General features: G+C 34.7%; 2 protein-coding genes across 3 annotated transcripts in view; one reads left to right on the top strand and one right to left on the bottom strand.

Annotated features, from left to right (window-relative positions):
- Positions 1-12,266, bottom strand: part of LOC108908713 (orexin receptor type 1-like) — a gene marked incomplete at its 3' end in the record, with an annotated part of 283,301 nt that overhangs the window by 125,364 nt on the left and 145,671 nt on the right. The gene's annotated exons all lie outside the window — the stretch shown is intronic.
- The window catches only part of LOC108908714 (extensin-like), a 127,469-nt gene that overhangs the window by 9,948 nt on the left and 105,255 nt on the right, over positions 1-12,266 (top strand). The gene's annotated exons all lie outside the window — the stretch shown is intronic.

Here is a 12,266-nt window from a genome sequence, read left to right as displayed (position 1 = left end):
GATCGCTACTGGAATAGGCCAGTAGTTTTAAATTGCCGATGGAGTACACCACCAGCAGAACTTTAGGAAGAATCAAATGCAGCGGCTCGCATTCCTACGTGTATCCCAACAACATATAAACGACGGTTTGGCAATGTTGTCACGTGTACTTACGGATTTATTTTGTACACTTTTTTATCAATGCCTGTTTTTTGCGTTACTGTATTTACTTAAATGTAGGTATTGATAAAAATGTTTTAAAGAATGAACGAATAGGTGCCTATGTAGTCAACTCGGACGGGTATTCTGCAGTGGTTATTTAATCATAATTTGATTAATTAGCTACTATTTTCATTTTTGGATATTGAAATACTGCAGAAAATATATTTCCAAATGAACAAAATTCGTATTGATATTTTAAACAGCTTATAATATATATTTTTTAATATTTGATGATGAGGATAAATTTATTTAATATAGAAGGTGGGTTATTAGTACGTCGCGGTATGTAGGTACAGGATTTTTGTTTGTACTTTGACATCCACTTATAGGTTTAATAATAATTAAAGATAGAAAAAAAACTTTAAACACAAATGTACGACTTTTCCTTTATTGCTTTTGGATGATAAAATCATTAAAAAAATTAAAATTCATCCTTATTGAAATAACAAACAACGATTTTTGTAACTAACCTTTACAACAACAAAAGGAAAATACCTAAAAATGAAATAACATTAAAATACCTACAATTTTTACAAATTTTCAGCATGCAAGTAATTGTGATGATACAGTTGAAAGTATGCTTTAAATTACCATTTATTGCGTTAGAAACAAATTCAGAATCAAATCAAACATTTCGTCCTGTATTTTTTCTTTCAATAAGTACTTGTAAATTTTAAGGTCTTTAATAATATATTTTGTCGAAGTGTCCCTACAAAAATATGTCTAAAGGACTGAGATCGGGGCGGTTTTCTGGGCACCTAAGGTTTCTAATAATATTTTTTACAGTGTTCGTCGACGGGATTCGTCCTCCAAAATAAATTTGTCGATATTCCTGAAGAACATGTGCACATTATTGTTATTTGAATAATACAGTTTAAATATGTTTTATTTTTCGTCATCAGAATAACCTATTTTAATTTTTTTTAATTTTTTAAATTAAAGTGGGTTATTCTGATAATGGATAAATCCCATGTATTTTTAAAGGAAGGTTCGTTTCTGTCGTTTTTGTCTGATTGTGTGCGAGAGAGATAGAGTTATAATGTGCTATAGAGATAGAGTGACTTTGTCCTCATAGAGGGTTTCTCTCTTTCTGCTGTCTTCAGGAGTCTCTGGGGCTTCCTCAGTATCTTTCAGGGCACATAGGGAGGGAGCGTGGGGTAGAGCGCGTGGTCTTTTTAGCCTTCGTGATCGAGCTACGTCGTCACAACATGTGAGAAAAAAAAACGGTTTTTGCTTGTAACTCGGAAATGGCTGGAAATATAAACAAATCTCTCCTTGGTTCTGAGTAGAGCACTCGGTGGGTGAGGCAGAGTGGGGGTCACGATATATGAAAGAAAAATAAAACAGTATTTGCTTGTACCTCGGAAATACTCGAAATATCAAAACATTTTCCATGGTCCTTCTTCTTCTGTCACAAATATGAGCACTACCAATGGCATCCATGATATGCAACACTTGTGTCAGTAATTATTTTACCTATCTAAAGAGATCAACAATAAGAGAGCGGTACCTGTCCAAGGATACACAACCTCTATAATGCAATTTTTTTAAACATAGGTGTTAATATCGTACCAAATTGGAAGTCGATGCACAAATCTAAAAACATTAATTTCAAGGTTTTGAATTCGCCCATTCCAAGGTGATCTAAAATAAATATATAATTAGGTAAATTCACCAAATAGTTTTAATTCTAACTTGATTTATTTTATTTAGCATTTATCACAAATGTGATTTCCAAACAAAAGATAAGTTCCATATCTCTTTAATTGCATAATTGAATGCATTAAATTTATTTGGCGGTTATTATTTGGCAACAAAGCCACCGCTAGAACTGCCACCTATTATCAAGTAACGGAATCTGGCACCTACGCACAACAGAAAGAGTTTATAAATCTTCTCTCTACAAGAATTCGTATCCAAGGGAAAAAATCTCGGATAATAAATACCAAGGATTAAATTGTGCGAATCTAAATCCACTTACAGTAATAGCAACTTCTCTTCATACGACGAGAACAAAATTAAACTTGAAATGTACCGAAACAAATAATTCAATACCTGATCTGTAATTTAAAAAAACACGAGAATTCAATTCGAATTGGAATCCAGCCGCCCAATATTATATTTAATTCGATACAACACCTCACTATTCCTTCATAAACACTTTTCAGGACTTCACTCCAAAACAAATTTAGCGCAAGAACGAATGAAAAAAGTCGATTCGATGTTTTACAGAAGCCCCTCCCCCCTTGCTCCCTGGGGGGCCCCAGGGCCGTCGGCATATTTTTCAGGGTTAGATTCGGAATCTCCGACTCCGAAAACCCGTGTACACAAATTTCTACAACTTTTAGTCAATTTTTACCATTTTTAGAAAATTCGAAAAATCGAAGAATTGATGCACTCCAAGATGCAGTTTATACATCCGCAATGCAGTTTCGATCCAGCCCCAAAGTGTAATAGACAGACTTTTTTCCTGATATTTTTTCGAATACAATGCCGAAAACTGCAACTTGATCGGTTCATCAAAAAAAAATTGCTGTATTCTGGGTGATTTTGGTCTAACTTGCCTGGACTATCAAGAAAAATCAACAAATTAGTGAAAAATTTATACTTCAAACCATCTTGGTGGTGAAATGTCATGGACAGATACAGCTGTCAAAAGTTCGAAAGTCACATTAGTTGAAGTTACATAAGTTCGAAAATTCATTGAGCAACACCAACAAGGTTAACAAAAATAAATAAAAAGTGATAAGTGAAACCCAATAAACGAATAGTGCAGTGCAGTTTTCATCTGTAAGAATTCCAGTAAAAAACATCCAAGGAAACTTCGGAAATCTTCGTGGCGTGAAGGAAACGAACGAGGAAACTTCAGACCAGTTCGACTACATGCAGGAGGATTTACAGTACAGCGCGGTTACATGCAGATTAAATAACCAGCAATAATTCTACGATCGTAAGTGTCGACACAATTAGCTAAACAAATTTGCAAATTTGAAACTAAAGCCCTATAAAAATTTCTACATTAAAAATTTCACTGCATTTATGTATAATTAATGCACAATTTCATTGTCAACATAAATACTTACAGTATAAAACACTATTATGCACTGTAACAGTAGAATTTAGGGGGGAAATTTCTTGTTTTATTGATCTAGTGTAAGATGTATAACAGTTGTCAATTGTAAAAAAGCTATGACCCATAAAATCATATTGTAATATATCGATATTTGAAACATAGAACATTTAAAAAAATTAGAGTAAGAAAACAATATATAAAATTTTAATCTAGATAAAAATAATATAACATAAAATATAAAAACCATACCAAACAAAAACATAATAATATGTTAGTATTTGCATAATAGTATGAAACAAAAAGGGACAATGTCTATTTTTCTACAATAATCGCTTTACATGGGTCTTACCATAAAATACATAAAGTGGTTGAGATAAGAATTCCAAGAAAAGCATTAGCCAATAAAGTTGTGTCATTGGAACTACTGTAAAAATTTACCGCGACAGGGGCGTGCCTTGAAATTTTCCGCGTTATTTTCAGAATATTAAAATATAAATATGTACGTTACTCTACGACTGGGAATTAAATTCCTTTAATTTATTTTTCACCTCCATTGATTTATTTTAATAAGAAATTACACTGAAAATGCACAGGGAGATACAGTTACGGTGAATGGCATGCAGTTGATTCCAAAAAACTGACGCAGGGGTCTTCTTGGAATTCTATCTCAACAAATATCGTACGGACTGTAGGTACAGTACGTAAGAATGAATACCAACAAAAGTTAACAAAATAATAATTTCTTACTCATAAGGAAAGCGATTATAGAAAATAATTAACAGTTGTCCTAAGTGTTCCGCGGTTAATTATCTCTGGCGATCGGTAGGTTATTCCAAAAACGAAAATGACCGTCCAACAATTACCGAGGTTACAGGTGCATATCTAAAATAGTCGAAGTTTTTAATGTATGCTATTTTTACTAATGATGGCGAAGCATCAACTACTACGAGGGTTGCCTTTTATATTTCGGGATTAGAGAACAAAAACAAATATTAATCATCGAAAATCACTTTATTGTTTTTCAAAATATTCCCCATGAAGATCTATACACTTTTGCATGCGTTTGAACCAATTGTCGAAGCACTTTTGCCACTCTGATTGAGGTATCTCCAAAACATGCATTCTGAATGCAGCAACCGCTTCTTCAGGTGTCGAAAAACGTTGACCTCTCAGTTTGTTTTTTACGTACGGGAATAAAAAGAAGTCATTCGGTGCCAAGTCAGGACTATACGGCGGATGACTCATCAAATCGATGTTTTGGGTGCTCAAAAATGCAGTTGTTTGAGCCGATGTGTGAGAGCTCGCATTGTCGTGGTGAAGAGTGATCCGTCTTCGGCGGTTGGTTTTCCTGATTTCTTGGAAGACAACTGGCAAACAAATGGTTGTGTACCACTCAGAATTAACTGTTCTGCGTTGTTCTAGTGGTACGGTTGCGACATGTCCAGTTTTTCCGAAAAAACAGGCGACCATTTGCTTGGAAGTGCTTCGTGCGCGAACAACTTTTGTTGGATTTGGCTCATCTTGAAACACCCATACAGTCGACTGCTGTTTACTTTCGGGCTCATACGCGTAAATCCACGATTCATCACCTGTCACGATGTCATAGACGTGTTTCGAAGCACCGCTATCGTATTTTTTGAGCATTTCTTTCGACCAATCGACACGAGCCTTTTTTTGAGCGATTGACAGATTGTGTGGGATCCAACGCGAACAAATTTTTTTGACAGTCAAATGTTTATGCAATATTGAATGTATGCTGGTCCCACTAATGCCTAAGGTTGTCTCAATCTCACGATAGGTCACATGACGATCTTGCAATATCAGTTCGCGCGCAGCATCAATGGTTTTCGGAACAACAACTGATTTTGGACGACCTTCACGAAATTCGTCTTGGAGTGAACTACGACCACGATTGAATTCACCATACCATCGATAAACACTGGTCCTTGATGGAGCTTCATCGCCAAAAATTGAATTAAGTTCATCCATGCACTGTTGCTGAGTTAATCCACGTCGAAAGTTGTAAAAAATAATCGCACGAAAATGTTCACGATTTAATTCCATTTTTGGGCCGACATGAATCTTTTAAGTTACTGTAAACAACACAAATAGCGCTCGTATGTCAAAACGTTCTGAGTACGTATAACCTCAAAAATGTCCAACTTTACGATAGAGCTGTCAGTTGCCAGATTGCAACACTAGGGTTGCCAAATCCCGAAACATAAAAGGCAACCCTCGTACTACCACATTTTAGTAATACCACTATCCGCGTCATTACACAACATGTATACGTTTGTCTCTGATTTGAAGTTTCGCATCGATCAATTTATTCGATACGTATCCAGCGGCATCCTAATGCCTGCCCTGTCGGCCTGGCGTGCCGGTTGGCCGTGCATTTCATTGTCGTTTGCGCGTGTGTGAGTTTGACGTTTTGCTTGATCGAGTGTCTGGCACGTACTGTTTGTGGCAGTCATTAGCGTTGTGTATTGTGAGCATAAAGCGGCACACGGCTTGATCACAGATTTAGCTTGTCTGTCACTATAAAGCGTATTGCCGCTTACTAGCATAATATAGATTACTACTGTTTATTTAAGTTTCCGATGTCTTATAAAATCATTTTTCATTCACGTTGAATGATTCATCTGAGATAGTCATTCGAAGAGACCAGTGTAAATTCGCCTTCAAGATAACTGCATTTGTTTTAATAATGCATGATTCCATACACTCGTATCTATAAAATATTGAAGCAAGACTTCTCCAATATGTGAACAATAATAAAAAATGCTTGCTTAAAGAAGAAAAAGAATAAATATAGATTTATATTAAAAAATTAAAAACAATGATGGAAACTTTTTGTGCTCTTTTCTGTTAGTGCGGATTTTATCCTTACCTATTATTTATTACAAACAATATTCTACGTCCTCCGATGTTCTTAAATTATAATTGGTTCTTCTAATAATTATACATCCTCATTACAGGATTATCATTATACAAAGTGAAGCATATTCATAACATTCTGGATAAAATGACAATGCGTGCAAATTTTACTGTTATTTCCCCATTGCATCGACAACCGACCATCTAAAAGTAAAAGCTACTATAATATGTATGAAATTCCTCCCTGCCTATCCCTCGTACAAAATAAATTTGACACGAAAACGCAATTCTCCTTCACGACCCCAAACAACAAACTTTTGGTCTTTCAAGAATAGACTGGGATATATTGTCTGAAGTTTGGGGGACGCGGACACGTCGATAAACGTTCTATTGGTGGTTAAATAATTATACACAGTCCGAAAACTATGAATAAACATAGTGATATAAGCTCCTATGACACGTCGAAAGCTCAATATTAAAAAAAGTAGATAACCTCAAAGTAAATTAATTTAAAACAATATTTTGCGTTGAGCTCCTTATGTGATTTTTTCAAATTTGGTACATGAACATCTACTAAGAAAAATCGTTTAAATTCTAAATTCGAAGTATTTCTATTGTTTTTAATGTTCATTAAAAAGATTCACAAAAAGTTCTTTATTTCAAGCCGATGAAAAATAATCCATAAAAAGCATTTCCTGTTTTAGGACAGTAATATAGATTTATACTAAACTTATTAAAAGGTAACCCTGAAGGCTTGTTATATCCTATATTGAGTTATCGAAAGAGTGTCATAGGAATTTTTCTGTTCATAGTTTCCGGACACTATGCTAAGCAGACAATCTAAAAATAGTTAACACGGCTCTACGAACTTCCCAACAACAAACTAATTCAAAATTGTCTTGTCTGTCTTTGCTATGAGTTCGATTACAATGTTTAACCCCCGATTTGGGAGTACCCTTTGGAATGAATAACTTGCTGTGACATGAAACCAACAACTTCATGGCCCTAGACCCTAGAAACAAACTCTAATTTCTAGCTGACGATTGTTTGGATAGGCGAAGGGTTGAATAAACTAGCCACGAATATATGTAAACATATTCATATCTGTTTCTGTTAAGATCAGTAAATATTTCCATAATTTGCGGCCCCAGTGGTAGGTCAAGCTCGTGTTGGATGGTCATAAGAGATAAAACAGTAAACTGTTACAATAAAATTTCTGATATTTTTATAAATTTAATGAAGCACCAGAACAATAGTTTTCTACAGATCTTAATGGGTATGTGTAATTAAATGAATTTTTCGCAACATATGAGATTTTTTTTTAATATTTTATTGTTTTACAGTATTTTTATAGGTATTAATCTAATTCAACCAGATTCAAACTTTTTTTCTAAAATATCTCATCGAATGAAATCAAACAATGTTCTTCGATTCCAGAAACACATACAAGACACCTAACTCCTGATAATTGCAGTAGGCAGCTACTCTACGAACTACAATTATCTGAAATGAAAACTAAAACTGATATCTAAATATAATTAATAAAAAAACACATACCAGATATATTCAAATTGTTAAATATAAAGGGTTTTTCAATAAGGGCGGGTCGATGTTGATATGGAATAAAACAAGTTGTGTGTGAGATATCAACGGAATTATTTTTTATTTGAAAGGTCTATGTATGCCATTATGTATGGAATATGACATCGTTCAAATGTCCGCCGCATCTCCGCATGGTAGCACGGATCCAAGAGGTCCAATTTTAAATGACTGCCGCATAGATCCGGCTGAATTTGAGCTATGGCCTGAGTTATGCTGATTTTGAGGGCATCGGTCGATTGCGGCTTATTGGCGTAGACCTGGTACTTCAGAAAACTCCACAAGAAAGAATCAAGCATGGTCAAATCGCACGATCTTGGTGGCCAATTCACGTTACCTCTGCGAAAGATAACCGTACCCTCAAATCGTTTATGCAGAATACCCATTGAGACAGTCGCTGTGAGGCACGTAGCGCCGTCCTGTTGGAACCACATGTCGTTCACGGCCATATCGTTCAATTTGGGCCAAAAGAAATTGGTGATCATTGCTCTGTAGCGCTCGCTGTTGACGGTGATGGCCTCACCAACATCGTTTTCGAATAAGAACGGACCAACGATGCCGCCGGCCCAAAATCCGCACCAAACAGTAACTTTTTGTGGATGCATTGCCACTTGGTGAACCTCGTGTGGGTTGGCGTCGTCCCATATATGGCAATTTTGCATGTTAACATAGCCAAAGTGCGCCTTGTCGCTAAAGATGATTTTTCGGCCAAAATTGGGGTCCTCTTCCAAACGTTCCGAAGCCCAGTCAGCGAACAAACGGCGTTGTCTATGGTCATTAACTTGTAACTCCTGGGTCAGTTGGATCTTGTACGAGTGCAGGCCCAAGTCCCGACGCAAAATTCGCCAAGTTGAAGTCCGCGAAAGTCCGAGTTCTTGTGCACGGTGAGGAATAGACTGCCTCGGGTTCTTCTGCATACTTTCACGGACGGCGATGTTCTCGGACGATCTGGCGTTCCTTTGACGTATGGGTGTTGGTTGATTGTTTACCGAACCGGTCGTCTCGAATTTGGCCACCAAACGTTGAAGAGTTAACTTTGAAAGGCCACCGCGTCTCCCGAAAAATGGGCGCAACGCGTGCAAACTTTGCACTAACGAACGCTCATTTTGATAATAAAATTTTATCATTTGGACGTGCTGTTGAATCTTGTAACTTGACATGATGATTTGGCATCAGTGAATGAATAATAAGCAACATATTTGACAGATGCCGAAAAAAAAAACATAGCCGCCATAGACTGTCAACATCGACCCGCCCTAATTCGAAAACCCTTTATAATCATTAGACAACGGAAACTTTATGGCGACAATCAAGTAAATAAACAGCACATCTGTATTATGCTAGTGAACAACAATTCGCGTTGTAGTAGCAGAAATATAGGCTAAATCTGTGGTCAAGCCGTGTGCCGCTTTATACGCACGATAGACACTGTTAGTGACTGCCATAAAAACACGTCCCGTATATTCGACCAAGCAGACTGTCAAAGTCACACACGCACAATCGACAATGTAACGCACGGCCAACGTTTCTCAGCAAAAAAACGGGATTATTCAACGACATGCTAGGCCGCCAGGGCAGGAATTAGGGTGCCGTTAGATACGTATCGAATAAATTGATCGATGCGAAGGCTCAGATCAGAGGTATGCATGTACAGATGTGAAAATATACATCTGATATTACTAAGATACCTAGTGTTTTTTTTTTATCAAAGAGATGTCATCATACGTTGCACGTTTGACGATGGGGCATATCCTATTCAGATTAATGTTTCAACTAAGAAAGATAGCAGGAGAGTTTATCTATCTTTCCAAATTGAAATCTTTACATCCATAATTTCAAGTGTCTTACGTCATACTGGGTGGTGAAAATTTACTTCAAACTATCATAAGCTGTTTTTTTTTTCAAACAAATAAAAATCTTTATTTTCTTTTCATTCACTCCAGATTCGAGATACGGCCCTCTTGATACGAAATTCTAGCTATGGACCTGATACACATAATTCTACGGCCATATAAGGATTTAATTTATATTTAATGGTTATAGGTACATAGATAAAAACGATACTTTGAATTTACGAAATATTTCATTTATTATTTTGTTAACTTTTGCTGGTACTTATTATTACGTACAATTTTATAGTAAGTGTTTAGTATAGGATAATATACACTGCTTCTTTTTCATACTATTATAAAATTACTTACGGTTGTGTCACTTTTTGTTTGAATAAAATTACACAAAAGTAAACCCGAACTACAACTCCACATTGTAGCCACCCTAAAATTTCCGATCTCTAGTAATCATTTAAAGAAATACAATACTTAAGTAAATACCAGAATATATGTTTTTTCTTAAAGAAATTTAGTAAAATGAGCAACTATCGCTAGGTACAAGAGCAATTGATATTGATGTAGTCATATTCAAAGAGCTGTCGTTTCAAAATGAATTTTTTTAAAGTTTAATGTTTATATATAATTTTGTAATAAATTAATTCCATACGAAGGAAGGTTACCTGATGAAACAATCCGAAGTAAAATGTAGAAACATCCTTTTGTAGTGTTTTACGTGTTTGTTTTTGTCAAGTGTGTGAATTTGAATCAATTTAATACCTTTAAAATAGAGTACGACTAGAACATCAGACAGTTTATGTAAATATTCGTATGCTTCTTACGGGGACCGTAATCTCTTAAAGATGTTTTCCCAGATATTCAGACGTAATGATATTTGGAACTGGAAATTTTCTTTTAGATTTGGAATCTTAGAGTCAGAACATAATTTATCAGTGATATTGCTTTGCAGACTTCCGTGGCAATTATCAATGGACCAATGAACAATTCCCGTGCTGGTTCACAAGGTCGGATTAGATATCTTAATATTACGAGAGACATATCGCTCTCTTGTAAAGGAAAACACACTGAAACTGGCGACTTCTCCTCTAGTCAGTATATTTATATTTGCTATATATTCTTGTTCGTGAGATACAGGTGGCTTGTAATGTATCAAGCTTTAATTTTTACGTATGAATCGTTTCTAAATCCCAGGTAGTTCTAAGCCCCCATCTCTGTTGAAATTATATATTATTCTTTGAATTTTTAATGCTTCCCTGGAAATTTTCTCCCGTTCACTAGAATTCTATTGAGTAGCTGCTCTGTTCTCTGAAGTTGCAGATTTCACTTTGTTATTATTTAAGTGACTTCTGTATTGTTTTAACTTTATTTTAACGTCCCTCTTTGTCCAACATTGTTACATGTATATGGGATGCCTTCGTTACGGCTTCTATTAGGAAAGACTGCTTCTATCTCCATATTTGATGTGTTATAATACACTATATTAATAATTATAACTAGCTTCTTGTTTGTTGTCAGGTACTTAATCTTTTCCTGGATCTAAGGTGTCCTTCTGATGTCTTGTTTAATATATCTGTTAATATATCCATTTTCTCTGACAACTGATGGTAGGTGATGTAGTTTCTTGTTTCTGGACCGGATGATGATGAATAGTATTATTGTTATGATATACTTTTTCATTTTTAACAATCAGTTTTGATAATATATTTCCAAATATAGTGATTAGCAACTGTCTACGAAGCATTTAGACTATGTATTCATGAGTTCGCTTCACATATTTTCGGAATGTAAATTAATGTTTTAATCAATGTTACTCCAAAACAGTGCAATTTATCGAAATGATACAATATCTTTTCTGAAGAAAGTTGTAAAAAATGGTGTTTTGGACAATTCTGAAATGTTCAACCACCTTCCTTTACATTCAAAACGCCTATAACCATAAATTAGAAATTATTTTTTAATCAACAGTCTCATATTATAACAGTAATAATTTATTATTTTGCTCAAGTCAATGTAAGAAATGTAATTCTTAAATTATTTTAAATCAGTGTTTTTTCCATTTCATTAGAGAAGTTAAAAACACTTAGATTTTTTAAATAGTGTATACCATATAAACAAATGCAATGAGAATATATGAAGAAATGAAAAAAATTCAAATTAGGTTATTTAACAATTACAGTTGAATAGAATGAGAATAATATTTGTTGTTTGTACAGATTTCAGTATATCTGCTTTATAAAAATATATTCGGAAAAGTTTATTTTAAGGCTCTATAAGTTTAATTAAGTAAGTGTGTATATAAAAATATTTTTATTTGTTAAATTTTTTTTTTGCTACACTGAAAATAAAAATTAATTTTCAATAAATATTTTCTTGCGCCAGAAGGGTTAGTCAAGGTGTTGACTTTATAAATTCAGTTTTTACTAACTTTATGACCTTTCCGCGGGAGAGGTTATTTTTTTTTAATTTATTTTATTTTTTCAGTATGAGAGGAGTACTCAATTATATAGAATATTATTAAATGCCACACATACACTGTAAAAAAATCGGTTTAGTGAAAGTAATAAAGATTAGGAGTGAATCCTTTGAATGAAATTATTGAGTACATTTTCGCTTAATATTGGGCATTTTGCTCATTTGTGATTATATTTAAACTAAAACTGAGTACTTTC

The sequence above is a fragment of the Anoplophora glabripennis genome, unplaced genomic scaffold (assembly GCF_000390285.2).
Source record: "Anoplophora glabripennis isolate ALB-LARVAE unplaced genomic scaffold, Agla_2.0 scaffold374, whole genome shotgun sequence".
NCBI lineage: Eukaryota > Metazoa > Arthropoda > Insecta > Coleoptera > Cerambycidae > Anoplophora > Anoplophora glabripennis.
This window is presented reverse-complemented; position numbering and strand designations above follow the sequence as displayed.